A 5,923-nucleotide genomic window follows, 5' to 3' on the forward strand; every position below is an offset into this window, starting at 1 on the left:
AAGGATAATATCTTAGATACAAGTGAGCTCCCTGGAATTGACAGTAACCTCATGGAAGATCTGTGCAGGCAAGTAACAATGAATGAGATTGAAGAGGCAATTAAAACCTTGCAAAGTGGCAAGTCACCTGGTCCGGACGGATCCACTGTAGAATTCTACAAGAAGTCTGCTCCACTCCTCTCTCCAGCTCTGCGAGATATGTACAATGACGCTGTGTCAAATGGCTCTCTCCCTCCAACAATGATCAATGCTATGATCACTCTTCTCCTGAAAAAATATAAGGATCCCTTATTGTGCAGCAGCTACAGACCCATATCACACTAAATGTAGACTACAAAATCCTGTCAAAGATTCTAGCCCTCCGCTTCCACATGTTATTTCGCTAGATCACATAGGTTTCATGTTGGGGAGGCAATCCTTCCACAACCCCAGAAGATTTTTAAATATACTTAGCATGTCTAGCTTCAGCACTCCGGAAGTGGTAGTGTCGTTGGATGCTGAGAATGCCTTCAACTGGGTGGAGTGGAAATATCTTTTTGAACTAATGGAATTATTTGGGCTAGGTCTTGATTTCATTTCATGGATTAAGTTGTTATACTCATCCCCGGTAGTGTCTGTGCAAACAAACAATATAATCTCATCCCCCTTTTCAGCTTCAATGTGCCTGTTGTCACCCCTATTATTTGCATTTGCCATTGAGCTGCTAGACATTTGGCTGCATTCTGAGGATAAATTTTAGGATTTTACCTGACTGGGAATAGTACACAAATTGTTTTTGTATGCTGATGATCTACTTTTATATGTATCAAACCCTTCATGTTAAAACAATTCGGCCAGCTATCAGGATATAAACTCAATTTTGGAAAGAGCGAACTGCTTGCAGTTAACAAGAGGAAGCAGAGGAATTGCCACATGACATAGCTTCTTTCAAATGGGTGGACAGAGGTTTTAAATATTTGGGTATTTTTATTACAAAGTCCTTAGCAGACATCTTCAACAGCAATTTTGTTCCTTTGCTTTAAAAATTAGAGGAGGATTTTGAGATGAAACCACTCTACCACTGTCCTTGGCAGGCCAGGTAGGACTGATAAAAATGGTTGTTTTACCCAAAATTCTTTGTCTTTTTCAACATATTCCCATACTAAATACAAAAAAGTCTTTACTAAATTAGACAAGTCAGTATATACATTTCTTTGGGCCAATGAACTGGTGTGTATGTAGAAGAACTTGCAGCTTCCTAAATTGTCAGGGGGCCTCGCCCTTCTCATTTTTTTTTTACAGTATTACTGGACAGCCAATAATAACTTTTATATTGGATGGGCAAATCAACTGTTGACTAATCTGCTGGGGCCTAAATGGAGGCATCCTCTTCTCAGATTTCACTTTGGTTATGGCTGTGCTCCCAACTACTCGTGTCTGTCTCTACCATCAGCATTAGTCCAGTGGTTACTATAACAATCACCATTTTAAGCTGTCTAACATAGACTCTGCATTTCAATTTTGGTTCGACAGGGGCATAATATCCTTTAACAATTTATATGACAAGGACATCTTTATGTCCTGTTAACCAAATTTCATCTACCAACATCTCACCTCTTTCATTTCTTTCAAATTAGGCATTTTATTCAGAAAAAGTATCCCCATTTTCCAAATTGCCCTCTGAAAACATTAATTGACACTCTTCTTACTGTAGACCCTAATCAGAGAAGGAATATTTCATATATCTACCACCCCATGGACTCTGTCAGCTTGGTTTTCCCTCATCAAACTAGATATATGAAGCATATATGAAGACCAATGGGGCAACATCCTTGACCCAGTTCATAATTCTTCTGTTTGTCAATGTAAAATCATACACAGAATTCATTATACTAACCACTGATTGTCTAAAATATACCCCAATATTAGTGATGCCTGTAACAGATGTGGTCAGTCCCCTGCAAACCTTGTACATGTTTTGGTTATGGCCATATTTAACATATAAAATTCATATGTCAAACCAGCTGTGTTTTTGTCTGCAGTCAAAAAGATGTTCAGATCCTCTTTAGACTCACACCACCCTGCAGCAGCTCTAGTGCTGAGAGCAGCAACAAGGAAAGGTCAGGTGGAGTACATTGTTATAGAGCTGTCAGGTCTCAGATTCATGGGCAGTGGGTTCACACTGTTTGTAATGGCATAACTCACTAACTGTTTCCATATTTTTGTTTTATATACAGGAAGACAGATATGATTCAGATGGGAAACAGCTCTTTGTCTGCAGGGTCAGGAGAAAGTGTTGGGCACAGCCTCTTTTGTGCTTGGTGCAAATGTAATCTAAGGACACTGCAGTTTAAGGGTAAGGCTGGTGATTTCCTACATATTTCCTTATTGTCAACAAATCTGTATTCCTCCGTACTGTAGACCTCCTTTGTTTGTCCAAAAACTACTACATTGTAAATTTCTCAAAGCACTTCAGTGCAAAGTCAAGAGATTGTGATACGTAACACAACTTCTCTCCAGAGACTAAAAACGTGATTGCTACTGTGACCATAATCTTCAGGGTGAAGGAACATGTCACCCAGTGCAATGGTGTGGCTCACTGATGTGTTTTTAATAGTTTTTGGACAACTGAGGTCTACGGCACAGAGGTATTTCAGGCTTTGAATACACACACAATACTTGTAAGTAGATTATTTCGTTGTTTTTTTGGCTCTGTGCATGAGATTTGCTGACAAAAATAAAAATATAGAAACTTGCTAGCCAAATACTTTAAAAGTAAGACACAAATTTGTGATTTCAGCCACTTATCACGAAAACTGTTCCATTTAAGCTCCTTATTACACTTGGGACCAGTAATGGGCAGCTGTCCAGTGAGAAAATGTTTAAACTGTGACTGTGAAACATGATTCTGGAGAGGAACACACATTCTTGGTCAAGTTTTTATGAGGTATTTTCATGCAAAATGCATTCATGTTTTTTTCTGCAGAGTGAGAAAAAGTGTTAATGCCAGGGCACGTCATGACAGCGCAGATCATGTTAAAAGCTTTGGAGTTTTTATGTGTTCTAGCTGTGTTTGTTGTGGGTGACAAAAGGGCGACTGGGACTTGGCGGCTGAGTGGAGTTTAGTTTGGTTCTGCTGTGGAGTTGGTGAACCGGTGCTCTTTAAGCTGACAGTCATTCAACACCCTGCCAAGTCACAAGCACATAATTCAACAACACTTTCTGGTTACATGGCCTCTGGCATGAGAGAGACAGTGATGGCAGCACATACTGTACACAGATGCTGGTAGAGACAACATAAAAGAGAAAACATACAGAGAATAAATTAAAGGCACCCTAGATATAAACATATATATTCAACATTTCTCACAGCTCTTAAAGAACTTCACAGCAGGTTCAAAAGCAGTGCCGTCTCTTGTTAAAAGTTTATCACCTGTAACCACAACCAACAGTGATGTCACAGTGTACTGACACACCCTGATGTACGCGTCTACGTCAGTGCAGCAAGGTGGGAAGATCAACCACTAGAGGTCAGCAAAGACAAAATTTTCAGTTGGTAAAATAGTCAAATTGATTTTGACAAAATGAATCCATCTCCTTATCATACAAACACAAAGAATATTGAGAATGTGGAGAGAAAAAATGTTTGATGTTGATTTGCGAAAGAGGGATACAAATAAACAGTTAAATGTGTGCCAAGAACAAAAAAAGAAAAACAGTAAAAACGTACTAGAAATAAATAGAAGTGTAAAATAAATTAAATTTTATTTATCAACTGACACAGGAAAAGTATGGAGCTTTTAATTTCTTTCAACACTCCATTTTTATTAATTAGTTAACTACCTACATTGGTTATTGATGTTATGATGTCACCTGATAACATTTTACTGCCTTTTGTCAGTTTTGTGGCTCCATATAAAAGCAGTTGTTGATTTCCAGAGAAATTGCCTTTGAGTAACGGCTCCATTTAAACCCAAATAAATATGTGCTCATCATTAATGTTGATTTTTATGATTGCCTATCGACCAATTGTTTTTACATCTTCAGCTAACCCTATAGATTACACTAACTAAACATTTATTTAGAATTAATTAATTGAAGTGTACTGGTCGAACACACTCTCTTTTAATTAATTGTATTTATTTTAATTAGTGCCAAATTACACAGTTCTTTCCAAAAATTTATTTATTTATTGATTTCTAATTTTGGTAATTTTTACATGCAATTGTCTTGGAATTTCAACATAATTTTATAAAACAAAAACAAAATCTAATCATACACTATTTTCATGATAAGGGTCCGCTTAAAGGCAGTAATTGATAATATTGAACTGATCCTAGTTTGTGTAGTTTGTTTATTCTTCTCTTCTTTTTACGGTCCGTTGCTACATATCCAGAATTGCCTTCTGCAACTGGCAGATATACGCACTACTACTACCTACCTATTACCTACCTACTTATTACCTACCTACCTACCTACTTATTACCTACCTACCTACCAACCTACCTACCTACCTTCCTTCCTGACTACTACCTACCTACCTACCTACCTACCCTCCTTCCTTCCTTCCTTACTACTAATCACCTACTTTCCTACCTGTTATCTACCTTCCTTCCTACCTACCTTCCATCCTACCTACCTACTAGGGGTGTGCCCTAATACAAATGTGTTATTTGGCAAAGCACAAATAATGTTTTTCTTTTTTTAACAAATATTTGTTTCATACAAATATTTTAAAAATTATTTGTTTTCGGGAAGGAAAAAAAAAAAAACATGTCAAATACCAGCTCACAGGTCAGTTACATCGCTATCTCAGTCTCTCTCCTCTGCTCCGCTGTTAGGTCTATCAGCAGGTCTCAACAAGGGGAGTCACATCCACCTGCTACATGACGCACATTTCCTAATTAGGGCATCACTCCTGGAGATGGGGGTGTTCCCCAGAGATAAAGCTGAGCTACTGACACACGTGAAGTGCTCCCAAGGGACTCTCCATAACCTTTTGTTCCCCTTTTCCTTTCCACAAAGTTAGGTTGTAAAAAATAGGCAATAAATGAAAACTGCAAAGCAATAATCTCCTTTGAAGTTCTTCCTTACACGTTACACAGTGTGCTGTCTCTGTGTTATGGGTGTATAAATAGGTAGAGGTCTGTCTGCAGTGAGGCGATGAGGAAAGTTTTAGCTCAGTAGTCAGCACAGTTGTCTATGATCGGGGAGACTCCAGTTTGAGACCCAGAGTGGGGACCTCCTTCATAAGATAGTTTATTCATGAACACTTATTGTAACACCTTAATTTTCTAAAATTAAAAGCGTAATAAAAATAAAAACAGGATTTTTAAGCCTCTTTCCACTTTTATTCAAATACAAATACAAATAATTTTGCTGCCTCAACAAATATAGATACAAATACAAATAGTGGGCCCTCTGCACTTCCCTACTACCTACCTTCCTACCTTCCTACCTACTTACCTACCTACCTTCCTTCCTTCTTTCCTTTCTTCATTCCTTCCTCCCATGACCATGTGTAAGTGTATACCCTAGTGTACTCATGTCCAATTGTCCATGGGAGCTTGGCTGAATAATAGTGTTGCTAATCTGGATCTAGATGGGAGTTGAACGTGAGGACACACAGCTGCAGCACAGCCTCGTTTGTACTGAGATCAGACTTTGGCCACCTCAGCCGCCTCATGTGCCTCTCTGTCTCTCTCTCTTTCTCTGCGCCATTACACACTGTTGTCACCCGTCCCACTGCCTGCACCGAGCAGCCAGACGTTTCTGCTGCCTTGCATGCTTCAGGGAAAAACAGGAACAATTGGTGCGAAATGTCAGATGCGTTGGATTAGTGTATGTTAAAGCTGTGGGAGAGATGGATCCAAAGTGATTAAGAAGGGGTGTAATTTTAATTAGGGTTATACAATCCTCATTTCCACAAGTTAATGAGAGATTA

The sequence above is a fragment of the Thunnus albacares genome, chromosome 10 (assembly GCF_914725855.1).
Source record: "Thunnus albacares chromosome 10, fThuAlb1.1, whole genome shotgun sequence".
Taxonomy (NCBI): Eukaryota; Metazoa; Chordata; class Actinopteri; order Scombriformes; family Scombridae; genus Thunnus; species Thunnus albacares.